The sequence below is a fragment of the Euprymna scolopes genome, unplaced genomic scaffold, assembly GCF_053919585.1.
Source record: "Euprymna scolopes isolate OS-2025 unplaced genomic scaffold, ASM5391958v1 sca39, whole genome shotgun sequence".
In the NCBI taxonomy this organism is placed as follows: Eukaryota; Metazoa; Mollusca; class Cephalopoda; order Sepiida; family Sepiolidae; genus Euprymna; species Euprymna scolopes.
In genome coordinates, this window is record NW_027633424.1 from 100,870 (window position 1) to 125,712 (window position 24,843).

The following is a 24,843-nucleotide window of genomic DNA, read 5'->3' on the forward strand; positions in this document are numbered from 1 at the left end:
TTTATCGCTTCTCGGCCTCTTCTGGCTAAGATCAAAGTGTAGTATCTGTTCTTATCAGCTTAATATCTGATAGGTCCCTCGCATGGAGGGATCACGATATTAAACTGATTTTTGGAACTCGGTCAAGGGTTAGGAGCTTGCTCCCCCTTCTCCACGGGTTGGCCTGGTATTGCACTGCCTCCAGGAGTTAACAGCCCCGATTCTGACCCCAGCTCGCTCGGGAAAGAGTCAGAAAACGCAATCCCAAAAACAGACTGACTACTACTTTGATCTTACTACTAAACTAAACGACTTTGTTGGTCCTTACTTCCCTTTACTTAGTTGTTGCTGGCTTTGCTTTCGTTCGCTTTCGGTTCGGTCCGCTCGGCTGGATGGACCGTTCGTTGGTCTCATTAGCTGGATGACGGAGGCGGGCGGGCGGCCCTCCTTGGCCGCTGCCTGCGATCGACGCTTCCACTAGTAGAGAGGGGCCGGGGGTAGGGGGGTCGTTGTCGCTCTGCCCGCAACCTTTGCCGCCCGGACCGGTCCACTGACGACCCCGGCCCCGGAGGGAGCCCCTTTATCGCTTCTCGGCCTCTTCTGGCTAAGATCAAAGTGTAGTATCTGTTCTTCAGTGCTTGCTCTGGTCTGCTATTAGTTGACGAGTTGGGAGCTTTTGGCCTTTGGTCAAAAGTCTTTTTTCTTTTTGGCCTCTTTTGGCGTCTTGCTCTTGCGAGGACCAGCCCCTTCTTTGGGGATTGGACCTCCTTGAGAACTTGTTAAGTTTTTGTTTTGTTTATTAACTGTTGTTTTCCTTTTTTTCCAGATAGTCCGGGGTCTAGCTAGAGCTTAAGCAGCCGGCAGGGCCAAGGGATACCGACGTGCCTTTTTAGGCGAAGGTCCCTTGGTTTCCGAATCGGCGGGCACTAGTTGGGCTCCGGGCCTTCACTTAGATGGAGCAGGCCTCTGCTCCTGCCACCTTGGGGGACGCCCCAGGTGTAGTGTCCGAGACGGGTCGGGGGGGTGCCATCCCGCAAGGCACCCCCAGTTCGAGAAGGGTTCCCGGGGTCGCCACCCCAAGTTCGGTGTCCGGATCGAGAGCGGGGGTCGCTGCCCCCAGTCCAGTGGCTGAGGCCACTGGACAATGTTCGGAAGGGTCGAGATCGGTCGCGGGGGTCGCTGCCCCCAGTTCGAGACGCGTGTCGGGGGTTGCCACCCGTAAAGGTAACCCCAGTTCGAGTGCCGCAGTAGCTGCCGCTGGTAGCATGATGGTCGCCGGAGGTATCGCCCCGCGGGGCTCCCCCAACGAGGTAGTAGGTCCGGGTGTGGATAGCCCTAACGTCGCAATGGTAGAGGTTTCCCCAACCGTAGCGGTAGCAAGGGCCATAACGAGGGAACAGGTGGCCGAGGTGTGGAGAAGCTCCATGAAGAAATCTCAAGGGGACGAGGAGCCAGCGACGTGGGAGGCGGCCCGGAAGAGCAGAAGACGGCCGGTGAAACGTTGGTGGATCCCGGACGAGGGAGCCCAAAAAGGAAGCCAGTCTGAAAAGAGTAGCCCTCAAAAGCTATCGATGGAGGGTTTGAGGAGAACGAGGTCGGAAGAAGTAATAGTGGTAGATGGGTGCTCCCCGGGGTCAGGGAGGGCGTCAGCGACGACAGCAGTTCCAGCCAGTGCAGAGGAGTGGCCAGCCCTCACAAAGGACGATTCCCCAATTCCGGCTGCACAAAAGGAAGGGACAACGGCCTGGTCTGGCGAAAAGCCGAAAACAGCAACTCCAGGAGGCAAGAAGAAGACCCCACAATACTACAAAGACCTCCTGGAAAACAATTTCAAGGACTACACGGCAGGCAGTACGATGAAGGTGGTACCAGGAATCCAGGAGGCCATCCAAGAGCGGTCAATTGCCTTCCTCACCTTCGACGAGAAGGGGAAGGGCCTCACCAGGATCCCCCAGGAGAAGATGGTGGAGATATTAGGAGAGCTGCGGATTCCGGCCCAGTACATTGTTCGAAGATTTTTTGCCATGTGGGATATCCTTTTGCCGACGAGAGAGGATGCAGAGAGGTTGTCAAAAGGAGATCTCACCTGGAAGGGTTATCGACTGAGGCCGGAATACAAGTCAAAGAGGAGAGCAGCGGTGACGGTCAAGGGAGTGCCCAGCTTCATCTCAGAGGACCAGATGGGCGCCACGATGGCCCAATATGGGGAAGTGGAGAACGTGCAGCCGGTGATTGGCCCCCGAGGAATCCGGATGGGGGAAATCAAAGTGGAAATGAGGGTGGACAGGAAGGAGATAGAAAAAATTCCCTCCCAGCTGACATGTGAAGGATGGACCATGCTTGTCCTGGTGGAAGGTAGAAGACCGCACTGCTGGTTCTGCCAAAAACCTGGCCACGTGTCCCGCTTCTGTCCCAGAAGGATAGAAGCAGAAAAAGAGAAACTTGGACAGAAGCCGGACGAGGAAAAGACGGCGGAAGGGAACAAGGCCGACACCTGGAGCAAGGTAGTGTCCAGGAAAACCAAGAAATCAGCAGTGGTGGCCGCTCCCACAACAACACCCAGAGGAGCGGCGGTGTCGGCCAAGCGCAAACTCAGGGTCAGCTCCTCCGAGTCAGAAAATGAAGAAGGAGGAGAAACCACCAAAAAAGGAACAAAAAGGGAGAAAAAAGCTGAAGAAGACCCTGAGCATCCGCCAACAGCCCCCGAAGAGGATGTCCAGGCCACCCCTCCCCTATTCAACACGCCTCAAGAGGAAAAGGAGCCGGGCGAAGTTCCTGAGACACCCATGGAGGCTGAGGAGCCAACTGTGAAGCAGACGAGTGAAAAGTCAGCAGCCCCCAGAGAAGTAAAGACCAGAAAACTTCCTTTCTGGCCGGGGGAGAAGATGTGTGAAGTCCGGATAGAGGAGACGGTCAGCGACCTCAACGGGAGGCAAAGAAAACACCTAAAGGCCCTCGAAAACCTCACAAAAGTAGACGAGAAGGAGGTCGCTGATCCCAGAAATTTCCCGGATGCTCCTCAGCTCATCACGTTCGTCCGGCCAAATAGGGGAGGGCGAGCGAAGGCCTTGTGGAGAATGCTGGAAGAGAGCAAGACAGCCTTCGGGGGGCAAAAAATCTTTGACGGGGAGCACCCATCACTTGGGCAAATAGCCAAGAAATGTGAGGGGCGGGTCCCTATTTATGTTCACCCCTCCCTGTATAGGGCTCTAAAAATTACGTTTCCTCTGGACGTTGGGGGCCTGGCTAGAGACGGACGGCTTACGTCCGACCTGCTCTCGGGCAGTCTTGGCCAAGCCTTTGACGTCCTGTCCCCCGAGGACTTCAGACCCCTAGTTGACGAATTTTACTAGGTAGGGAAGCATGGCCACGGGCTTGAACCTGGCTAGTTTGAATGCGAGGGGCATGAGATCTCGAAGCAAAGCTGCTCGCGTGCTGAGGGATCTCGTGGCCCTTGAGGTAGATATAGCTGCGTTGCAGGAGACCCACTTTGTTGGGCCCGGGGATTGCAGTGTGCTGGTCAACGACTTTGACGTTTACTCAGCATACGGCAATCTCCGTAGCAGTGGGGTTTCTGTTCTAGTAAGTCGCACCCTGTCTGCGACGGTTACCGTTATCCACGCCGACGCTCATGGTAGGCTGGTCGTGGTCGATGTTGCCGTTAAAAGCGGCGTGTTCCGGATAGTGGCAGTTTATGCACCTAACATCCCCAGCGAGAGGGTTTCCTTTTTTCGGCGGGTGGAGGTGTTTCTCTCTTCGGGTCCGGAGCGGGTAGTCTTAATGGGGGACTGGAATGCCGTCCTGGACCCCAGCATAGATAAGGTCGGGGGGGTTAGAGGGTCGGGTTGGTGTGAAAGCAGCCTGTCTGACCTGATGGCCTCGTGCGATCTGGTCGATAGGTTCCGTCTAGATCACCCCGGGAGGGAGATGTGGACGTGGCATACTAGTGCGGCCTCCAGTCCAAGTACATACTTGGACAGGATGTTAATTAGAAGGGGCGACGTAGATTTTCTATCTTGTCCCACGTTCCACTGGCTAGGTCATTCGGACCACAAACTCGTGTTGGCCCGTTTGAAGTTAGGTAATAGGCCTAGGTTGGCTGGCTACTGGAAGTTGAACGCCTCCTTGTTGGAGTCGGAAGACTTCCGGGAGCGGCTGACAACACTAATCCAGAGGGAGTTAGTGGGGGCGGTTACCGGGAGTAGCTGGTGGGTTAAGCTTAAGGTCACCATCAGGCGCTTTTGTGTCCACTATAGCCAAAGCCTCGCGTTAGTTAGGGCTCGGACCAAAAGGCACTTAGACGATAGACTGACCCGGGCGGTGGCAGGGGGGGATTCCCTAGAACTAGCTCTAGTAAAGGAGGACCTGAATCGCTTGGCTAGCGAGCGATACACAGGTCAGGTAGTTAGAGCTAGGTTAAAAAGAGTCTCCAACGAAGCCGCGAACGTTGACGCTGTTGAGCGTGGGGCTGCTTTAAGACGTGGCTCGGATGGGTACATTCGGGAAGTGAAAGACCTGGAAGGGCGCTCTCTCGTGTCGGCGCGGGAGATCTGCAACGGGTTTCGACAACATCTGGAGGAGCGATTCACCCAACTACCCAGACTCCGCGGCCAGGAGTTTGGCGGCTATTTGGCTGGCTCGCCCCGCCTTACTGCGGACCGAGCGGCTAGCTGCGAGGGGATGGTTACGGAGCGTGAGGTCATTACTGCGTTGAAGCAGGTAGGCCTCAACAAATCTCCGGGACTTGATGGTTTGCCCTATGAATTGTTCTTGAGGCTGTCGCCCATGTTTGTGCCCCTTCTGACGGGCGTGTTTAACCACTGGTTTGTCACGGGCTCGATCCCGAGACAGGTAACCAAAGGAGTGGTCACGCTTCTGAAGAAGGGGAACCAACCTGGAGGGGGGAATCTAGACGATTACAGGCCGATCACTCTGCTTAACGCAGACGTGAAGATTTTGGCTCGCGTTCTCGCAAACCGGATGCAGGTTGTTATCGGTGACTTGATCGAACCGGATCAGAATTACGCTGTGAAGGGTCGATCAATTCAGAACAACTTGCACCTGGTGCGCTTGATCTTAGAGGGTTTAGAAGACGACACGGAAGCCGCGCTGATCAATTTGGATCAGTCCAAGGCGTTCGATAGGGTGGACCATGGGTTCCTGAGGTCTGTTGTGGAAACCGCCGGCTTTGGTCCGGACTTCCGCAAGTGGGTCTCTGCTCTGTATCGTGATCCCGCGGTAGTGGTGCAAGTCAACGGTAGGTTGTCGGAGTCCTTTGGGGTCTCTCGGTCGGTGCGGCAGGGCTGTCCGCTGTCGCCTCTGCTCTATGTCCTGGCGTTGGAGCCCTTCCTTCGCAAATTAAGGGACGAGGCGGCGAGACCAGTCCTACGCGGCATTGCTCTACCTGGCGGCCGATTTGCCAGGGTGTCCGCGTACGCTGATGACGTCACCGTTTTCGCAGCTTGTCGTAACGACATCGAAGCGGTGATAGAGGCGATCGCTGAGTACGAAGTTGTTACAGGGGCCGTGATCAATCGCAGCAAGTCCGTCGGCCTGCGGTTGAGCGCCTGGACCGGGGTAAACTCGCTTCCAGGTGCGTTCGGCTGGACTGATGGCCCGGTTAAGATCCTCGGCGTGTGGTTCGGGCCGGATCTCCAGTTGGACAAGAATTGGTCGGAGGTACAGACGAAGGTCGAATCGTCGGTCGTGTCTTGGATTCGAAGGAGGTTGTCCTTGAAGGGTCGTGCGGAGGCATGCGCCACTTACGTGTTTCCGCTGATCCTTTACCGTTTATCTGTTCTTCCCCTGCCTGCGGACCGCTGTAAGGCTTTAGAGCGCCTCCTTTTTAAACTGCTGTGGAAAGGAGGAAAGCCGTATGTCCGTAGACAGGTCTGTACGCAGAAACTTGGCGAGGGAGGCTTGGGAATGCCGGACTTGAAAAGTCACAAGCATGCTGAAAGACTGGCGTTCCTGAGTCGTACACTGTTAGAGGAGACGCACTGGGTACCAGCGGTGGAACAGGCTTTTCCGCAGCTCGTATCCGCCCCTGCCGCTGAAGGTCGCAGAAGACCAGCAGGGGATTCGCGTTTCTTCACCGAGTGCCGGGCTGCCCTTAGGGCGTTGCCGGGGTCCAGTGACCTTGCGCGGTCTAGGAGGAGGCTGTATCGGGATCTAGTGGTGGGGACCGCTAACGATCCGCTGGTGGAGCGGCTACATCTGTCGGGGGAGGAGGTTCTCTCGCTGTGGAGTTGGGCGCCTGCCAGCAGTCATTTAAATAATTCAGAATTTTCAGTAACGTGGAGACTGGTCCGGGACGCGTTGCCACTTTTCGACCGACTTGCCAGAGATTGCCGGGATAGAGAATTTTATTATCCCCCGTGCCCCCGCTGCAATGACGAGGAGGAGGACGAGACGAGGGAACACGCGTTCTTTCTTTGCAGCGGGGTGCGGAGTCTCTGGAGGTATGTCGAGGAGGTAACGGCTCGCATCGACCCCGAGCGGTCGGTGCCACTTGATTTAGCGTATGTGGTCGATAATGTGGACCCGCCGTTTTCTAGGGAGAAACGGTTGGTGTTTCTAGCGATACTAGCCGTAGCTAGGTTAGTGACGTGGGTTTCACGTCTAGACATCGTCTATGAGGGGCAGTCTGTTTCCGATCGGGATCTGGTCGTTCGTTTTAAGCACCAACTTAAAACGAAAATCAGATGCGATTGGGAAAGGTTGCCCCGCATCGACTTTGATAGAAGATGGGTGCACAACACTAGTTTGTGCATCCGACGAGGAGCCAGGTTCGAGTTCGTGCTTCCCCCTGGTTAGAATTGGTCCTAGGGTGCTGGGGTTGGTGTTTTCTATACTCGGAACCCACCCCAATGTATTTGTTAAACAAGAGTTTACTCTTGTCCATGGGTAGAAGCTAGGGTTAGTTAGGAAATGGTAACCACTTCGAGTGGAAGATGAGTATCTTTATTAGGGCCTAGACTAGGGATGTATGTGTGTCGATCCGGTCCCTGATTTATTTTTATTCGGCACTAGGAGAGCTTCCAAAGATGCCCACTCCCACTTGTTTGTTTTGTCCCCGGCCTTTGTTGCCCCTTATGCATTTTTATCTTGGAAGACGCCGTCCATTCCCGACGAACCCCCTCCACAAGTTATTTTTTCACCAGCAGTTTTTTGCTGTCCCTTAGATCCTCCATTCCCCCACTAGGGAGCGACCTGCTTGCTTTCACCTTTCCCTTCGGGGAGGGGACCGGAAGACAGTGGGCGTTCCACTAACGAGTAGAGAGTAGGATGGGAGGGTCCCTTACTAATCCGCCCCCATAGGCATTTTGTTAAGTTGTTTTCTTTTTCTTTCTTTTTTGGGTGTATTTTAGCTTGCCCCCCTCCCCTTCATCTCACCCCCATTTAAAAAAAAAAAAAAAAAAAAAAAAAAAAAAAAAAAAAAAAAAAAAAAAAAAATACTTTTGTTTGTACATATATTTTTGTTTTGTTTTATGTAAATACACTTTTTTATTATTACAGAATGCATGAAGGTCGCCTGCCATCCCGTTAAGCTGGGGAGAATTAGTTTTGTTTTAAATAGGTCCTGGTAAGAATGTAAGGCGAATTGTAGAATGATAGTTCTCTAGTGTAGTCTTTTAATAAAGAACTTGTCTTTCAGTACAAGTCTAGCGTTAGCTTTAGTAAAGACCCGATTTCTTTTTTCCCCACACCCCCCTACTTGGCCCTGGTGCCTAAGTTGTTACGGACCCCAAATAAGGCCTTGGCAGTAGATAATGCCAAGGTCGGGGCCGTAACGACTAAATAAATTCTCGGCCTCTTCTGGCTAAGATCAAAGTGTAGTATCTGTTCTTATCAGCTTAATATCTGATAGGTCCCTCGCATGGAGGGATCACGATATTAAACTGATTTTTGGAACTCGGTCAAGGGTTAGGAGCTTGCTCCCCCTTCTCCACGGGTTGGCCTGGTATTGCACTGCCTCCAGGAGTTAACAGCCCCGATTCTGACCCCAGCTCGCTCGGGAAAGAGTCAGAAAACGCAATCCCAAAAACAGACTGACTACTACTTTGATCTTACTACTAAACTAAACGACTTTGTTGGTCCTTACTTCCCTTTACTTAGTTGTTGCTGGCTTTGCTTTCGTTCGCTTTCGGTTCGGTCCGCTCGGCTGGATGGACCGTTCGTTGGTCTCATTAGCTGGATGACGGAGGCGGGCGGGCGGCCCTCCTTGGCCGCTGCCTGCGATCGACGCTTCCACTAGTAGAGAGGGGCCGGGGGTAGGGGGGTCGTTGTCGCTCTGCCCGCAACCTTTGCCGCCCGGACCGGTCCACTGACGACCCCGGCCCCGGAGGGAGCCCCTTTATCGCTTCTCGGCCTCTTCTGGCTAAGATCAAAGTGTAGTATCTGTTCTTATCAGCTTAATATCTGATAGGTCCCTCGCATGGAGGGATCACGATATTAAACTGATTTTTGGAACTCGGTCAAGGGTTAGGAGCTTGCTCCCCCTTCTCCACGGGTTGGCCTGGTATTGCACTGCCTCCAGGAGTTAACAGCCCCGATTCTGACCCCAGCTCGCTCGGGAAAGAGTCAGAAAACGCAATCCCAAAAACAGACTGACTACTACTTTGATCTTACTACTAAACTAAACGACTTTGTTGGTCCTTACTTCCCTTTACTTAGTTGTTGCTGGCTTTGCTTTCGTTCGCTTTCGGTTCGGTCCGCTCGGCTGGATGGACCGTTCGTTGGTCTCATTAGCTGGATGACGGAGGCGGGCGGGCGGCCCTCCTTGGCCGCTGCCTGCGATCGACGCTTCCACTAGTAGAGAGGGGCCGGGGGTAGGGGGGTCGTTGTCGCTCTGCCCGCAACCTTTGCCGCCCGGACCGGTCCACTGACGACCCCGGCCCCGGAGGGAGCCCCTTTATCGCTTCTCGGCCTCTTCTGGCTAAGATCAAAGTGTAGTATCTGTTCTTATCAGCTTAATATCTGATAGGTCCCTCGCATGGAGGGATCACGATATTAAACTGATTTTTGGAACTCGGTCAAGGGTTAGGAGCTTGCTCCCCCTTCTCCACGGGTTGGCCTGGTATTGCACTGCCTCCAGGAGTTAACAGCCCCGATTCTGACCCCAGCTCGCTCGGGAAAGAGTCAGAAAACGCAATCCCAAAAACAGACTGACTACTACTTTGATCTTACTACTAAACTAAACGACTTTGTTGGTCCTTACTTCCCTTTACTTAGTTGTTGCTGGCTTTGCTTTCGTTCGCTTTCGGTTCGGTCCGCTCGGCTGGATGGACCGTTCGTTGGTCTCATTAGCTGGATGACGGAGGCGGGCGGGCGGCCCTCCTTGGCCGCTGCCTGCGATCGACGCTTCCACTAGTAGAGAGGGGCCGGGGGTAGGGGGGTCGTTGTCGCTCTGCCCGCAACCTTTGCCGCCCGGACCGGTCCACTGACGACCCCGGCCCCGGAGGGAGCCCCTTTATCGCTTCTCGGCCTCTTCTGGCTAAGATCAAAGTGTAGTATCTGTTCTTATCAGCTTAATATCTGATAGGTCCCTCGCATGGAGGGATCACGATATTAAACTGATTTTTGGAACTCGGTCAAGGGTTAGGAGCTTGCTCCCCCTTCTCCACGGGTTGGCCTGGTATTGCACTGCCTCCAGGAGTTAACAGCCCCGATTCTGACCCCAGCTCGCTCGGGAAAGAGTCAGAAAACGCAATCCCAAAAACAGACTGACTACTACTTTGATCTTACTACTAAACTAAACGACTTTGTTGGTCCTTACTTCCCTTTACTTAGTTGTTGCTGGCTTTGCTTTCGTTCGCTTTCGGTTCGGTCCGCTCGGCTGGATGGACCGTTCGTTGGTCTCATTAGCTGGATGACGGAGGCGGGCGGGCGGCCCTCCTTGGCCGCTGCCTGCGATCGACGCTTCCACTAGTAGAGAGGGGCCGGGGGTAGGGGGGTCGTTGTCGCTCTGCCCGCAACCTTTGCCGCCCGGACCGGTCCACTGACGACCCCGGCCCCGGAGGGAGCCCCTTTATCGCTTCTCGGCCTCTTCTGGCTAAGATCAAAGTGTAGTATCTGTTCTTATCAGCTTAATATCTGATAGGTCCCTCGCATGGAGGGATCACGATATTAAACTGATTTTTGGAACTCGGTCAAGGGTTAGGAGCTTGCTCCCCCTTCTCCACGGGTTGGCCTGGTATTGCACTGCCTCCAGGAGTTAACAGCCCCGATTCTGACCCCAGCTCGCTCGGGAAAGAGTCAGAAAACGCAATCCCAAAAACAGACTGACTACTACTTTGATCTTACTACTAAACTAAACGACTTTGTTGGTCCTTACTTCCCTTTACTTAGTTGTTGCTGGCTTTGCTTTCGTTCGCTTTCGGTTCGGTCCGCTCGGCTGGATGGACCGTTCGTTGGTCTCATTAGCTGGATGACGGAGGCGGGCGGGCGGCCCTCCTTGGCCGCTGCCTGCGATCGACGCTTCCACTAGTAGAGAGGGGCCGGGGGTAGGGGGGTCGTTGTCGCTCTGCCCGCAACCTTTGCCGCCCGGACCGGTCCACTGACGACCCCGGCCCCGGAGGGAGCCCCTTTATCGCTTCTCGGCCTCTTCTGGCTAAGATCAAAGTGTAGTATCTGTTCTTATCAGCTTAATATCTGATAGGTCCCTCGCATGGAGGGATCACGATATTAAACTGATTTTTGGAACTCGGTCAAGGGTTAGGAGCTTGCTCCCCCTTCTCCACGGGTTGGCCTGGTATTGCACTGCCTCCAGGAGTTAACAGCCCCGATTCTGACCCCAGCTCGCTCGGGAAAGAGTCAGAAAACGCAATCCCAAAAACAGACTGACTACTACTTTGATCTTACTACTAAACTAAACGACTTTGTTGGTCCTTACTTCCCTTTACTTAGTTGTTGCTGGCTTTGCTTTCGTTCGCTTTCGGTTCGGTCCGCTCGGCTGGATGGACCGTTCGTTGGTCTCATTAGCTGGATGACGGAGGCGGGCGGGCGGCCCTCCTTGGCCGCTGCCTGCGATCGACGCTTCCACTAGTAGAGAGGGGCCGGGGGTAGGGGGGTCGTTGTCGCTCTGCCCGCAACCTTTGCCGCCCGGACCGGTCCACTGACGACCCCGGCCCCGGAGGGAGCCCCTTTATCGCTTCTCGGCCTCTTCTGGCTAAGATCAAAGTGTAGTATCTGTTCTTATCAGCTTAATATCTGATAGGTCCCTCGCATGGAGGGATCACGATATTAAACTGATTTTTGGAACTCGGTCAAGGGTTAGGAGCTTGCTCCCCCTTCTCCACGGGTTGGCCTGGTATTGCACTGCCTCCAGGAGTTAACAGCCCCGATTCTGACCCCAGCTCGCTCGGGAAAGAGTCAGAAAACGCAATCCCAAAAACAGACTGACTACTACTTTGATCTTACTACTAAACTAAACGACTTTGTTGGTCCTTACTTCCCTTTACTTAGTTGTTGCTGGCTTTGCTTTCGTTCGCTTTCGGTTCGGTCCGCTCGGCTGGATGGACCGTTCGTTGGTCTCATTAGCTGGATGACGGAGGCGGGCGGGCGGCCCTCCTTGGCCGCTGCCTGCGATCGACGCTTCCACTAGTAGAGAGGGGCCGGGGGTAGGGGGGTCGTTGTCGCTCTGCCCGCAACCTTTGCCGCCCGGACCGGTCCACTGACGACCCCGGCCCCGGAGGGAGCCCCTTTATCGCTTCTCGGCCTCTTCTGGCTAAGATCAAAGTGTAGTATCTGTTCTTATCAGCTTAATATCTGATAGGTCCCTCGCATGGAGGGATCACGATATTAAACTGATTTTTGGAACTCGGTCAAGGGTTAGGAGCTTGCTCCCCCTTCTCCACGGGTTGGCCTGGTATTGCACTGCCTCCAGGAGTTAACAGCCCCGATTCTGACCCCAGCTCGCTCGGGAAAGAGTCAGAAAACGCAATCCCAAAAACAGACTGACTACTACTTTGATCTTACTACTAAACTAAACGACTTTGTTGGTCCTTACTTCCCTTTACTTAGTTGTTGCTGGCTTTGCTTTCGTTCGCTTTCGGTTCGGTCCGCTCGGCTGGATGGACCGTTCGTTGGTCTCATTAGCTGGATGACGGAGGCGGGCGGGCGGCCCTCCTTGGCCGCTGCCTGCGATCGACGCTTCCACTAGTAGAGAGGGGCCGGGGGTAGGGGGGTCGTTGTCGCTCTGCCCGCAACCTTTGCCGCCCGGACCGGTCCACTGACGACCCCGGCCCCGGAGGGAGCCCCTTTATCGCTTCTCGGCCTCTTCTGGCTAAGATCAAAGTGTAGTATCTGTTCTTATCAGCTTAATATCTGATAGGTCCCTCGCATGGAGGGATCACGATATTAAACTGATTTTTGGAACTCGGTCAAGGGTTAGGAGCTTGCTCCCCCTTCTCCACGGGTTGGCCTGGTATTGCACTGCCTCCAGGAGTTAACAGCCCCGATTCTGACCCCAGCTCGCTCGGGAAAGAGTCAGAAAACGCAATCCCAAAAACAGACTGACTACTACTTTGATCTTACTACTAAACTAAACGACTTTGTTGGTCCTTACTTCCCTTTACTTAGTTGTTGCTGGCTTTGCTTTCGTTCGCTTTCGGTTCGGTCCGCTCGGCTGGATGGACCGTTCGTTGGTCTCATTAGCTGGATGACGGAGGCGGGCGGGCGGCCCTCCTTGGCCGCTGCCTGCGATCGACGCTTCCACTAGTAGAGAGGGGCCGGGGGTAGGGGGGTCGTTGTCGCTCTGCCCGCAACCTTTGCCGCCCGGACCGGTCCACTGACGACCCCGGCCCCGGAGGGAGCCCCTTTATCGCTTCTCGGCCTCTTCTGGCTAAGATCAAAGTGTAGTATCTGTTCTTATCAGCTTAATATCTGATAGGTCCCTCGCATGGAGGGATCACGATATTAAACTGATTTTTGGAACTCGGTCAAGGGTTAGGAGCTTGCTCCCCCTTCTCCACGGGTTGGCCTGGTATTGCACTGCCTCCAGGAGTTAACAGCCCCGATTCTGACCCCAGCTCGCTCGGGAAAGAGTCAGAAAACGCAATCCCAAAAACAGACTGACTACTACTTTGATCTTACTACTAAACTAAACGACTTTGTTGGTCCTTACTTCCCTTTACTTAGTTGTTGCTGGCTTTGCTTTCGTTCGCTTTCGGTTCGGTCCGCTCGGCTGGATGGACCGTTCGTTGGTCTCATTAGCTGGATGACGGAGGCGGGCGGGCGGCCCTCCTTGGCCGCTGCCTGCGATCGACGCTTCCACTAGTAGAGAGGGGCCGGGGGTAGGGGGGTCGTTGTCGCTCTGCCCGCAACCTTTGCCGCCCGGACCGGTCCACTGACGACCCCGGCCCCGGAGGGAGCCCCTTTATCGCTTCTCGGCCTCTTCTGGCTAAGATCAAAGTGTAGTATCTGTTCTTATCAGCTTAATATCTGATAGGTCCCTCGCATGGAGGGATCACGATATTAAACTGATTTTTGGAACTCGGTCAAGGGTTAGGAGCTTGCTCCCCCTTCTCCACGGGTTGGCCTGGTATTGCACTGCCTCCAGGAGTTAACAGCCCCGATTCTGACCCCAGCTCGCTCGGGAAAGAGTCAGAAAACGCAATCCCAAAAACAGACTGACTACTACTTTGATCTTACTACTAAACTAAACGACTTTGTTGGTCCTTACTTCCCTTTACTTAGTTGTTGCTGGCTTTGCTTTCGTTCGCTTTCGGTTCGGTCCGCTCGGCTGGATGGACCGTTCGTTGGTCTCATTAGCTGGATGACGGAGGCGGGCGGGCGGCCCTCCTTGGCCGCTGCCTGCGATCGACGCTTCCACTAGTAGAGAGGGGCCGGGGGTAGGGGGGTCGTTGTCGCTCTGCCCGCAACCTTTGCCGCCCGGACCGGTCCACTGACGACCCCGGCCCCGGAGGGAGCCCCTTTATCGCTTCTCGGCCTCTTCTGGCTAAGATCAAAGTGTAGTATCTGTTCTTATCAGCTTAATATCTGATAGGTCCCTCGCATGGAGGGATCACGATATTAAACTGATTTTTGGAACTCGGTCAAGGGTTAGGAGCTTGCTCCCCCTTCTCCACGGGTTGGCCTGGTATTGCACTGCCTCCAGGAGTTAACAGCCCCGATTCTGACCCCAGCTCGCTCGGGAAAGAGTCAGAAAACGCAATCCCAAAAACAGACTGACTACTACTTTGATCTTACTACTAAACTAAACGACTTTGTTGGTCCTTACTTCCCTTTACTTAGTTGTTGCTGGCTTTGCTTTCGTTCGCTTTCGGTTCGGTCCGCTCGGCTGGATGGACCGTTCGTTGGTCTCATTAGCTGGATGACGGAGGCGGGCGGGCGGCCCTCCTTGGCCGCTGCCTGCGATCGACGCTTCCACTAGTAGAGAGGGGCCGGGGGTAGGGGGGTCGTTGTCGCTCTGCCCGCAACCTTTGCCGCCCGGACCGGTCCACTGACGACCCCGGCCCCGGAGGGAGCCCCTTTATCGCTTCTCGGCCTCTTCTGGCTAAGATCAAAGTGTAGTATCTGTTCTTATCAGCTTAATATCTGATAGGTCCCTCGCATGGAGGGATCACGATATTAAACTGATTTTTGGAACTCGGTCAAGGGTTAGGAGCTTGCTCCCCCTTCTCCACGGGTTGGCCTGGTATTGCACTGCCTCCAGGAGTTAACAGCCCCGATTCTGACCCCAGCTCGCTCGGGAAAGAGTCAGAAAACGCAATCCCAAAAACAGACTGACTACTACTTTGATCTTACTACTAAACTAAACGACTTTGTTGGTCCTTACTTCCCTTTACTTAGTTGTTGCTGGCTTTGCTTTCGTTCGCTTTCGGTTCGGTCCGCTCGGCTGGATGGACCGTTCGTTGGTCTCATTAGCTGGATGACGGAGGCGGGCGGGCGGCCCTCCTTGGCCGCTGCCTGCGATCGACGCTTCCACTAGTAGAGAGGGGCCGGGGGTAGGGGGGTCGTTGTCGCTCTGCCCGCAACCTTTGCCGCCCGGACCGGTCCACTGACGACCCCGGCCCCGGAGGGAGCCCCTTTATCGCTTCTCGGCCTCTTCTGGCTAAGATCAAAGTGTAGTATCTGTTCTTATCAGCTTAATATCTGATAGGTCCCTCGCATGGAGGGATCACGATATTAAACTGATTTTTGGAACTCGGTCAAGGGTTAGGAGCTTGCTCCCCCTTCTCCACGGGTTGGCCTGGTATTGCACTGCCTCCAGGAGTTAACAGCCCCGATTCTGACCCCAGCTCGCTCGGGAAAGAGTCAGAAAACGCAATCCCAAAAACAGACTGACTACTACTTTGATCTTACTACTAAACTAAACGACTTTGTTGGTCCTTACTTCCCTTTACTTAGTTGTTGCTGGCTTTGCTTTCGTTCGCTTTCGGTTCGGTCCGCTCGGCTGGATGGACCGTTCGTTGGTCTCATTAGCTGGATGACGGAGGCGGGCGGGCGGCCCTCCTTGGCCGCTGCCTGCGATCGACGCTTCCACTAGTAGAGAGGGGCCGGGGGTAGGGGGGTCGTTGTCGCTCTGCCCGCAACCTTTGCCGCCCGGACCGGTCCACTGACGACCCCGGCCCCGGAGGGAGCCCCTTTATCGCTTCTCGGCCTCTTCTGGCTAAGATCAAAGTGTAGTATCTGTTCTTATCAGCTTAATATCTGATAGGTCCCTCGCATGGAGGGATCACGATATTAAACTGATTTTTGGAACTCGGTCAAGGGTTAGGAGCTTGCTCCCCCTTCTCCACGGGTTGGCCTGGTATTGCACTGCCTCCAGGAGTTAACAGCCCCGATTCTGACCCCAGCTCGCTCGGGAAAGAGTCAGAAAACGCAATCCCAAAAACAGACTGACTACTACTTTGATCTTACTACTAAACTAAACGACTTTGTTGGTCCTTACTTCCCTTTACTTAGTTGTTGCTGGCTTTGCTTTCGTTCGCTTTCGGTTCGGTCCGCTCGGCTGGATGGACCGTTCGTTGGTCTCATTAGCTGGATGACGGAGGCGGGCGGGCGGCCCTCCTTGGCCGCTGCCTGCGATCGACGCTTCCACTAGTAGAGAGGGGCCGGGGGTAGGGGGGTCGTTGTCGCTCTGCCCGCAACCTTTGCCGCCCGGACCGGTCCACTGACGACCCCGGCCCCGGAGGGAGCCCCTTTATCGCTTCTCGGCCTCTTCTGGCTAAGATCAAAGTGTAGTATCTGTTCTTATCAGCTTAATATCTGATAGGTCCCTCGCATGGAGGGATCACGATATTAAACTGATTTTTGGAACTCGGTCAAGGGTTAGGAGCTTGCTCCCCCTTCTCCACGGGTTGGCCTGGTATTGCACTGCCTCCAGGAGTTAACAGCCCCGATTCTGACCCCAGCTCGCTCGGGAAAGAGTCAGAAAACGCAATCCCAAAAACAGACTGACTACTACTTTGATCTTACTACTAAACTAAACGACTTTGTTGGTCCTTACTTCCCTTTACTTAGTTGTTGCTGGCTTTGCTTTCGTTCGCTTTCGGTTCGGTCCGCTCGGCTGGATGGACCGTTCGTTGGTCTCATTAGCTGGATGACGGAGGCGGGCGGGCGGCCCTCCTTGGCCGCTGCCTGCGATCGACGCTTCCACTAGTAGAGAGGGGCCGGGGGTAGGGGGGTCGTTGTCGCTCTGCCCGCAACCTTTGCCGCCCGGACCGGTCCACTGACGACCCCGGCCCCGGAGGGAGCCCCTTTATCGCTTCTCGGCCTCTTCTGGCTAAGATCAAAGTGTAGTATCTGTTCTTATCAGCTTAATATCTGATAGGTCCCTCGCATGGAGGGATCACGATATTAAACTGATTTTTGGAACTCGGTCAAGGGTTAGGAGCTTGCTCCCCCTTCTCCACGGGTTGGCCTGGTATTGCACTGCCTCCAGGAGTTAACAGCCCCGATTCTGACCCCAGCTCGCTCGGGAAAGAGTCAGAAAACGCAATCCCAAAAACAGACTGACTACTACTTTGATCTTACTACTAAACTAAACGACTTTGTTGGTCCTTACTTCCCTTTACTTAGTTGTTGCTGGCTTTGCTTTCGTTCGCTTTCGGTTCGGTCCGCTCGGCTGGATGGACCGTTCGTTGGTCTCATTAGCTGGATGACGGAGGCGGGCGGGCGGCCCTCCTTGGCCGCTGCCTGCGATCGACGCTTCCACTAGTAGAGAGGGGCCGGGGGTAGGGGGGTCGTTGTCGCTCTGCCCGCAACCTTTGCCGCCCGGACCGGTCCACTGACGACCCCGGCCCCGGAGGGAGCCCCTTTATCGCTTCTCGGCCTCTTCTGGCTAAGATCAAAGTGTAGTATCTGTTCTTCAGTGCTTGCTCTGGTCTGCTATTAGTTGACGAGTTGGGAGCTTTTGGCCTTTGGTCAAAAGTCTTTTTTCTTTTTTTTGGCCTCTTTTGGCGTCTTGCTCTTGCGAGGACCAGCCCCTTCTTTGGGGATTGGACCTCCTTGAGAATTTGTTGAATTTTTGTTTTGTTTCTTGTTAACTGTTGTTTTCTATTTTTTTACAGATAGTCCGGGGTCTAGCTAGAGCTTAAGCAGCCGGCAGGGCCAAGGGATACCGACGTGCCTTTTTAGGCGAAGGTCCCTTGGTTTCCGAATCGGCGGGCACTAGTTGGGCTCCGGGCCTTCACTTAGATGGAGCAGGCCTCTGCTCCTGCCACCTTGGGGGACGCCCCAGGTGTAGTGTCCGAGACGGGTCGGGGGGGTGCCATCCCGCAAGGCACCCCCAGTTCGAGAAGGGTTCCCGGGGTCGCCACCCCAGAGGTCGGATCGAGAGCGGGGGTCGCTGCCCCCAGTCCAGTGGTCGAGACTACTGGAGTGAGTTCGGAAGGGTCGAGTTCGGTCGCGGGGGTCGCCGCCCCCAGTTCGAGACGCGTGTCGGGGGTTGCTGCCCGTAAAGGCAACCCCAGTTCGAGTGCAGCGGTCGCTAAGGCAGGCAGAATGATGGTCGCGGGGGGGGATGCCCCGTGGGGTACCCCCAATGAGGTGGGTCCTAGCGTTGCCATCATAGAAGTCCCCCCAACTGTAGCTATAGGCAGAGCAGGGGCTATGACAAGGGAGAAAGTGGCGGAGGCTTGGAGGAACTCCATGAGGGAGTCGAAAGGAGACGAGGAGGCTGCGACCTGGGAGGAGGCGCGGAAAAACCGTAGACGGCCGGTTAAGCGTTGGTGGGTCCCGGACGAGGGTCCCCCAACTGGAACGCAATCTGAGAGGAACAGCCCACAAAAGCCGTCGATGGAGGGCCTCAGAAAGGCAAAATCGGAGGAGGTAATAGTGGTGGATGGGTGCTCCCCGGGGTCAGGGAGGGCGTCAGCGACGGAAGCAGTACCAGCCAGTGCGGAGGATTGGCCAGCCCTCACCAAGGACGATTCCCCAATTCCGGCTGCACAAAGAGAGGTGACAACTGCATGGTCGGGCGCAAAGACAAGTACGGCGGTTCCAGGAGGCAAGAAGAAGACCCCCCAGTACTACAAAGACCTCCTGGAAAATAATTTTAAGGAATATGCGTCCGGCAGCGTGATGAAGATTGTTCCAGGGGTACAAGAGGCCATACAGGAGCGGTCGATCGCCTTCCTCACCTTCGACGAGAAGGGGAAGGGACTCACCAGGATCCCGCAGGAGAAGATGGCGGAAATATTGGGAGAGCTGCGGATTCCGGCCCAGTATATGGTTCGGCGTTTTTTTGCCATGTGGGATATCCTTTTGCCATCAAGGGAGGTTGCAGAGAGACTGTCAAAAGGGGATCTCACATGGAAAGGATTTCGACTGAGGCCGGAATACAAGTCTAAGAGAAGGGCAGCTGTTACGATAAAAGGGGTGCCCAGCTTCATCTCGGAGGACCAGCTGGGTGCCACGATGTCCCAATATGGAGAGGTTGAAAGTGTGCAGCCGGTGATTGGGCCCCGTGGAATAAGGATGGGGGAGATTAAGCTCGAGATGAGGGTCGATAGGAAGGAGGTAGAAAAGATCCCCTCCCAACTATCTTGCGAGGGTTGGACCATGCTAGTTCTGGTAGAAGGGAGGAGACCGCACTGCTGGTCCTGCCAAAAACCTGGCCATGTGTCCCGCTTCTGTCCCAAAAGGATAGAGGAAGAGAAGAAGAACAAGGGGCAGAAGCCGGCCGAAGAAAAGGCAGTTGAAAGGAACGAGGCCGACACCTGGAGCAAGGTGGTGTCCAGGAGGACCAAGAAAATAGCTGAGGTGTCCGCTCCCACAACAACACCCAGAGGAGCGGCGGTGTCGGCCAAACGGAAGCTCAGGGTCAGCTCCTCCGAATCAGAAGGAGAAGATGGAGGAGAATCCAAGAAGGATGCAAAAAGAGAAAAGACGGCAGAAGAAGACCCTGAGCATCCGCCAACAGCCCCCGATGAGGATGTCCAGGCCACCCCTCCCCTATTCAACACGCCTCCAGAGGAAAAGGAGCCGGGCGAAGCCCCTGAAACACCGATGGAGGCTGAGGAGCCAGTAAGAAAACTAACAGAGAAGCCGGCAGCCCCCAGAGAGGAGAAGACAAGGAAGTTTCCTTTCTGGCCGGGGGAAAGGATATGTGAAGTAAGGATGAGTGAGACGGTCAGCGACCTCAACGGAAGACAAAAAAAACATCTCAAGTCCCTCGAAAGCCTCTCAAAGGTGGACGAGAAGGAGGTCGCTGATCCCAGAAACTTCCCGGATGCTCCTCAGCTCATCACGTTCGTCCGGCCAAATAGGGGAGGGCGAGCGAAAGCCCTATGGAGGATGCTGGAGGCCAGCAAAACAGCGTTTAAGGGGCTGAAGATATTCGACGGGGAGCACCCATCACTAGGGCAAATAGCCAAGAAAAGTGAGGGGCGGGTCCCTATTTATGTTCACCCCTCCCTGTATAGGGCTCTAAAAATTACGTTTCCTCTGGACGTTGGGGGCCTGGCTAGAGACGGACGGCTTACGTCCGACCTGCTCTCGGGCAGTCTTGGCCAGGCCTTTGACGTCCTGTCCCCCGAGGACTTCAGACCCCTAGTTGACGAATTTTACTAGGTAGGGAAGCATGGCCACGGGCTTGAACCTGGCTAGTTTGAATGCGAGGGGCATGAGATCTCGAAGCAAAGCTGCTCGCGTGCTGAGGGATCTCGTGGCCCTTGAGGTAGATATAGCTGCGTTGCAGGAGACCCACTTTGTTGGGCCCGGGGATTGCAGTGTGCTGGTCAACGACTTTGACGTTTACTCAGCATACGGCAATCTCCGTAGCAGTGGGGTTTCTGTTCTAGTAAGTCGCACCCTGTCTGCGACGGTTACCGTTATCCACGCCGACGCTCATGGGAGGCTGGTCGTGGTCGATGTTGCCGTTAAAAGCGGCGTGTTCCGGATAGTGGCAGTTTATGCACCTAACATCCCCAGCGAGAGGGTTTCCTTTTTTCGGCGGGTGGAGGTGTTTCTCTCTTCGGGTCCGGAGCGGGTAGTCTTAATGGGGGACTGGAATGCCGTCCTGGACCCCAGCATAGATAAGGTCGGGGGGGTTAGAGGGTCGGGTTGGTGTGAAAGCAGCCTGTCTGACCTGATGGCCTCGTGCGATCTGGTCGATAGGTTCCGTCTGGATCACCCCGGGAGGGAGATGTGGACGTGGCATACTAGTGCGGCCTCCAGTCCAAGTACATACTTGGACAGGATGTTAATTAGAAGGGGCGACGTAGATTTTCTATCTTGTCCCACGTTCCACTGGCTAGGTCATTCGGACCACAAACTCGTGTTGGCCCGTTTGAAGTTAGGTAATAGGCCTAGGTTGGCTGGCTACTGGAAGTTGAACGCCTCCTTGTTGGAGTCGGAAGACTTCCGGGAGCGGCTGACAACACTAATCCAGAGGGAGTTAGTGGGGGCGGTTACCGGGAGTAGCTGGTGGGTTAAGCTTAAGGTCACCATTAGGCGCTTTTGTGTCCACTATAGCCAAAGCCTCGCGTTAGTTAGGGCTCGGACCAAAAGGCACTTAGACGATAGACTGACCCGGGCGGTGGCAGGGGGGGATTCCCTAGAACTAGCTCTAGTAAAGGAGGACCTGAATCGCTTGGCTAGCGAGCGATACACAGGTCAGGTAGTTAGAGCTAGGTTAAAAAGAGTCTCCAACGAAGCCGCGAACGTTGACGCTGTTGAGCGTGGGGCTGCTTTAAGACGTGGCTCGGATGGGTACATTCGGGAAGTGAAAGACCTGGAAGGGCGCTCTCTCGTGTCGGCGCGGGAGATCTGCAACGGGTTTCGACAACATCTGGAGGAGCGATTCACCCAACTACCCAGACTCCGCGGCCAGGAGTTTGGCGGCTATTTGGCTGGCTCGCCCCGCCTTACTGCGGACCGAGCGGCTAGCTGCGAGGGGATGGTTACGGAGCGTGAGGTCATTACTGCGTTGAAGCAGGTAGGCCTCAACAAATCTCCGGGACTTGATGGTTTGCCCTATGAATTGTTCTTGAGGCTGTCGCCCATGTTTGTGCCCCTTCTGACGGGCGTGTTTAACCACTGGTTTGTCACGGGCTCGATCCCGAGACAGGTAACCAAAGGAGTGGTCACGCTTCTGAAGAAGGGGAACCAACCTGGAGGGGGGAATCTAGACGATTACAGGCCGATCACTCTGCTTAACGCAGACGTGAAGATTTTGGCTCGTGTTCTCGCAAACCGGATGCAGGTTGTTATCGGTGACTTGATCGAACCGGATCAGAATTACGCTGTGAAGGGTCGATCAATTCAGAACAACTTGCACCTGGTGCGCTTGATCTTAGAGGGTTTAGAAGACGACACGGAAGCCGCGCTGATCAATTTGGATCAGTCCAAGGCGTTCGATAGGGTGGACCATGGGTTCCTGAGGTCTGTTGTGGAAACCGCCGGCTTTGGTCCGGACTTCCGCAAGTGGGTCTCTGCTCTGTATCGTGATCCCGCGGTAGTGGTGCAAGTCAACGGTAGGTTGTCGGAGTCCTTTGGGGTCTCTCGGTCGGTGCGGCAGGGCTGTCCGCTGTCGCCTCTGCTCTATGTCCTGGCGTTGGAGCCCTTCCTTCGCAAATTAAGGGACGAGGCGGCGAGACCAGTCCTACGCGGCATTGCTCTACCTGGCGGCCGATTTGCCAGGGTGTCCGCGTACGCTGATGACGTCACCGTTTTCGCAGCTTGTCGTAACGACATCGAAGCGGTGATAGAGGCGATCGCTGAGTACGAAGTTGTTACAGGGGCCGTGATCAATCGCAGCAAGTCCGTCGGCCTGCGGTTGAGCGCCTGGACCGGGGTAAACTCGCTTCCAGGTGCGTTCGGCTGGACTGATGGCCCGGTTAAGATCCTCGGCGTGTGGTTCGGGCCGGATCTCCAGTTGGACAAGAATTGGTCGGAGGTACAGACGAAGGTCGAATCGTCGGTCGTGTCTTGGATTCGAAGGAGGTTGTCCTTGAAGGGTCGTGCGGAGGCATGCGCCACTTACGTGTTTCCGCTGATCCTTTACCGTTTATCTGTTCTTCCCCTGCCTGCGGACCGCTGTAAGGCTTTAGAGCGCCTCCTTTTTAAACTGCTGTGGAAAGGAGGAAAGCCGTATGTCCGTAGACAGGTCTGTACGCAGAAACTTGGCGAGGGAGGCTTGGGAATGCCGGACTTGAAAAGTCACAAGCATGCTGAAAGACTGGCGTTCCTGAGTCGTACACTGTTAGAGGAGACGCACTGGGTACCAGCGGTGGAACAGGCTTTTCCGCAGCTCGTATCCGCCCCTGCCGCTGAAGGTCGCAGAAGACCAGCAGGGGATTCGCGTTTCTTCACCGAGTGCCGGGCTGCCCTTAGGGCGTTGCCGGGGTCCAGTGACCTTGCGCGGTCTAGGAGGAGGCTGTATCGGGATCTAGTGGTGGGGACCGCTAACGATCCGCTGGTGGAGCGGCTACATCTGTCGGGGGAGGAGGTTCTCTCGCTGTGGAGTTGGGCGCCTGCCAGCAGTCATTTAAATAATTCAGAATTTTCAGTAACGTGGAGACTGGTCCGGGACGCGTTGCCACTTTTCGACCGACTTGCCAGGGATTGCCGGGATAGAGAATTTTATTATCCCCCGTGCCCCCGCTGCAATGACGAGGAGGAGGACGAGACGAGGGAACACGCGTTCTTTCTTTGCAGCGGGGTGCGGAGTCTCTGGAGGTATGTCGAAGAGGTAACGGCTCGCATCGACCCCGAGCGGTCGGTGCCACTTGATTTAGCGTATGTGGTCGATAATGTGGACCCGCCGTTTTCTAGGGAGAAACGGTTGGTGTTTCTAGCGATACTAGCCGTAGCTAGGTTAGTGACGTGGGTTTCACGTCTAGACATCGTCTATGAGGGGCAGTCTGTTTCCGATCGGGATCTGGTCGTTCGTTTTAAGCACCAACTTAAAACGAAAATCAGATGCGATTGGGAAAGGTTGCCCCGCATCGACTTTGATAGAAGATGGGTGCACAACACTAGTTTGTGCATCCGACGAGGAGCCAGGTTCGAGTTCGTGCTTCCCCCTGGTTAGAATTGGTCCTAGGGTGCTGGGGTTGGTGTTTTCTATACTCGGAACCCACCCCAATGTATTTGTTAAACAAGAGTTTACTCTTGTCCATGGGTAGAAGCTAGGGTTAGTTAGGAGATGGTAACCACTTCGAGTGGAAGATGAGTATCTTTATTAGGGCCTAGACTAGGGATGTATGTGTGTCGATCCGGTCCCTGATTTATTTTTATTCGGCACTAGGAGAGCTTCCAAAGATGCCCACTCCCACTTGTTTGTTTTGTCCCCGGCCTTTGTTGCCCCTTATGCATTTTTATCTTGGAAGACGCCGTCCATTCCCGACGAACCCCCTCCACAAGTTATTTTTTTTCACCAGCAGTTTTTGCTGTCCTGTAGATCCTCCATTCCCCACTAGGGAGCGACCTGCTTGCTTTCACCTTTCCCTTCGGGGAGGGGACCGGAAGACAGTGGGCGTTCCACTAACGAGTAGAGAGTAGGATGGGAGGGTCCCTTACTAATCCGCCCCCATAGGCATTTTGTTAAGTTGTTTTCTTTTTCTTTCTTTTTGGGTGTATTTTAGCTTGCCCCCCTCCCCTTCATCTCACCCCCATTTATTTAAAAAAAAAAAAAAAAAAAAAAAAAAAAAAAAAAAAAAAAAAAAAAAATACTTTTGTTTGTACATATATTTTTGTTTTGTTTATGTAAATACACTTTTTTATTATTACAGAATGCATGAAGGTCGCCTGCCATCCCGTTAAGCTGGGGAGAATTAGTTTTGTTTTAAATAGGTCCTGGTAAGAATGTAAGGCGAATTGTAGAATGATAGTTCTCTAGTGTAGTCTTTTAATAAAGAACTTGTCTTTCAGTACAAGTCTAGCGTTAGCTTTAGTCAAGACCCGATTTCTTTTTTCCCCACACCCCCCCCCCCTACTTGGCCCTGGTGCCTAAGTTGTTACGGACCCCAAATAAGGCCTTGGCAGTAGATAATGCCAAGGTCGGGGCCGTAACGACTAAATAAATTCTCGGCCTCTTCTGGCTAAGATCAAAGTGTAGTATCTGTTCTTATCAGCTTAATATCTGATAGGTCCCTCGCATGGAGGGATCACGATATTAAACTGATTTTTGGAACTCGGTCAAGGGTTAGGAGCTTGCTCCCCCTTCTCCACGGGTTGGCCTGGTATTGCACTGCCTCCAGGAGTTAACAGCCCCGATTCTGACCCCAGCTCGCTCGGGAAAGAGTCAGAAAACGCAATCCCAAAAACAGACTGACTACTACTTTGATCTTACTACTAAACTAAACGACTTTGTTGGTCCTTACTTCCCTTTACTTAGTTGTTGCTGGCTTTGCTTTCGTTCGCTTTCGGTTCGGTCCGCTCGGCTGGATGGAC

The 24,843-nt window shown here is 54.4% G+C and overlaps 21 non-coding genes across 21 annotated transcripts; all 21 read left to right on the forward strand.

Annotated features, from left to right (window-relative positions):
- Window positions 1-3: 3 nt before the first annotated feature.
- On the forward strand, window positions 4-204 carry LOC145274540 (U2 spliceosomal RNA). The gene has a single exon (XR_013866761.1). It is a non-coding gene; the product is annotated as a U2 spliceosomal RNA (small nuclear RNA).
- A 357-nt stretch (window positions 205-561) lies between these two features.
- LOC145274627 (U2 spliceosomal RNA) lies at window positions 562-751 on the forward strand. Its single transcript, XR_013866839.1, has one exon. It is a non-coding gene; the product is annotated as a U2 spliceosomal RNA (small nuclear RNA).
- A 7,028-nt stretch (window positions 752-7,779) lies between these two features.
- On the forward strand, window positions 7,780-7,980 carry LOC145274612 (U2 spliceosomal RNA). Its single transcript, XR_013866826.1, has one exon. It is a non-coding gene; the product is annotated as a U2 spliceosomal RNA (small nuclear RNA).
- Window positions 7,981-8,337: 357 nt separating this feature from the next.
- Window positions 8,338-8,538, forward strand: LOC145274541 (U2 spliceosomal RNA). The gene has a single exon (XR_013866762.1). It is a non-coding gene; the product is annotated as a U2 spliceosomal RNA (small nuclear RNA).
- Window positions 8,539-8,895: 357 nt separating this feature from the next.
- Window positions 8,896-9,096, forward strand: LOC145274542 (U2 spliceosomal RNA). Its single transcript, XR_013866763.1, has one exon. It is a non-coding gene; the product is annotated as a U2 spliceosomal RNA (small nuclear RNA).
- Window positions 9,097-9,453: 357 nt separating this feature from the next.
- LOC145274543 (U2 spliceosomal RNA) lies at window positions 9,454-9,654 on the forward strand. Its single transcript, XR_013866764.1, has one exon. It is a non-coding gene; the product is annotated as a U2 spliceosomal RNA (small nuclear RNA).
- A 357-nt stretch (window positions 9,655-10,011) lies between these two features.
- On the forward strand, window positions 10,012-10,212 carry LOC145274544 (U2 spliceosomal RNA). Its single transcript, XR_013866765.1, has one exon. It is a non-coding gene; the product is annotated as a U2 spliceosomal RNA (small nuclear RNA).
- A 357-nt stretch (window positions 10,213-10,569) lies between these two features.
- On the forward strand, window positions 10,570-10,770 carry LOC145274545 (U2 spliceosomal RNA). The gene has a single exon (XR_013866766.1). It is a non-coding gene; the product is annotated as a U2 spliceosomal RNA (small nuclear RNA).
- A 357-nt stretch (window positions 10,771-11,127) lies between these two features.
- Window positions 11,128-11,328, forward strand: LOC145274547 (U2 spliceosomal RNA). Its single transcript, XR_013866768.1, has one exon. It is a non-coding gene; the product is annotated as a U2 spliceosomal RNA (small nuclear RNA).
- Window positions 11,329-11,685: 357 nt separating this feature from the next.
- On the forward strand, window positions 11,686-11,886 carry LOC145274548 (U2 spliceosomal RNA). Its single transcript, XR_013866769.1, has one exon. It is a non-coding gene; the product is annotated as a U2 spliceosomal RNA (small nuclear RNA).
- Window positions 11,887-12,243: 357 nt separating this feature from the next.
- On the forward strand, window positions 12,244-12,444 carry LOC145274549 (U2 spliceosomal RNA). The gene has a single exon (XR_013866770.1). It is a non-coding gene; the product is annotated as a U2 spliceosomal RNA (small nuclear RNA).
- A 357-nt stretch (window positions 12,445-12,801) lies between these two features.
- On the forward strand, window positions 12,802-13,002 carry LOC145274551 (U2 spliceosomal RNA). The gene has a single exon (XR_013866771.1). It is a non-coding gene; the product is annotated as a U2 spliceosomal RNA (small nuclear RNA).
- A 357-nt stretch (window positions 13,003-13,359) lies between these two features.
- On the forward strand, window positions 13,360-13,560 carry LOC145274552 (U2 spliceosomal RNA). The gene has a single exon (XR_013866772.1). It is a non-coding gene; the product is annotated as a U2 spliceosomal RNA (small nuclear RNA).
- Window positions 13,561-13,917: 357 nt separating this feature from the next.
- Window positions 13,918-14,118, forward strand: LOC145274553 (U2 spliceosomal RNA). The gene has a single exon (XR_013866773.1). It is a non-coding gene; the product is annotated as a U2 spliceosomal RNA (small nuclear RNA).
- A 357-nt stretch (window positions 14,119-14,475) lies between these two features.
- Window positions 14,476-14,676, forward strand: LOC145274554 (U2 spliceosomal RNA). Its single transcript, XR_013866774.1, has one exon. It is a non-coding gene; the product is annotated as a U2 spliceosomal RNA (small nuclear RNA).
- Window positions 14,677-15,033: 357 nt separating this feature from the next.
- On the forward strand, window positions 15,034-15,234 carry LOC145274555 (U2 spliceosomal RNA). The gene has a single exon (XR_013866775.1). It is a non-coding gene; the product is annotated as a U2 spliceosomal RNA (small nuclear RNA).
- A 357-nt stretch (window positions 15,235-15,591) lies between these two features.
- Window positions 15,592-15,792, forward strand: LOC145274556 (U2 spliceosomal RNA). Its single transcript, XR_013866776.1, has one exon. It is a non-coding gene; the product is annotated as a U2 spliceosomal RNA (small nuclear RNA).
- Window positions 15,793-16,149: 357 nt separating this feature from the next.
- Window positions 16,150-16,350, forward strand: LOC145274557 (U2 spliceosomal RNA). The gene has a single exon (XR_013866777.1). It is a non-coding gene; the product is annotated as a U2 spliceosomal RNA (small nuclear RNA).
- A 357-nt stretch (window positions 16,351-16,707) lies between these two features.
- LOC145274559 (U2 spliceosomal RNA) lies at window positions 16,708-16,908 on the forward strand. Its single transcript, XR_013866779.1, has one exon. It is a non-coding gene; the product is annotated as a U2 spliceosomal RNA (small nuclear RNA).
- Window positions 16,909-17,265: 357 nt separating this feature from the next.
- On the forward strand, window positions 17,266-17,458 carry LOC145274625 (U2 spliceosomal RNA). The gene has a single exon (XR_013866837.1). It is a non-coding gene; the product is annotated as a U2 spliceosomal RNA (small nuclear RNA).
- A 7,011-nt stretch (window positions 17,459-24,469) lies between these two features.
- On the forward strand, window positions 24,470-24,670 carry LOC145274613 (U2 spliceosomal RNA). Its single transcript, XR_013866827.1, has one exon. It is a non-coding gene; the product is annotated as a U2 spliceosomal RNA (small nuclear RNA).
- The last annotated feature ends 173 nt before the right edge of the window (window positions 24,671-24,843 follow it).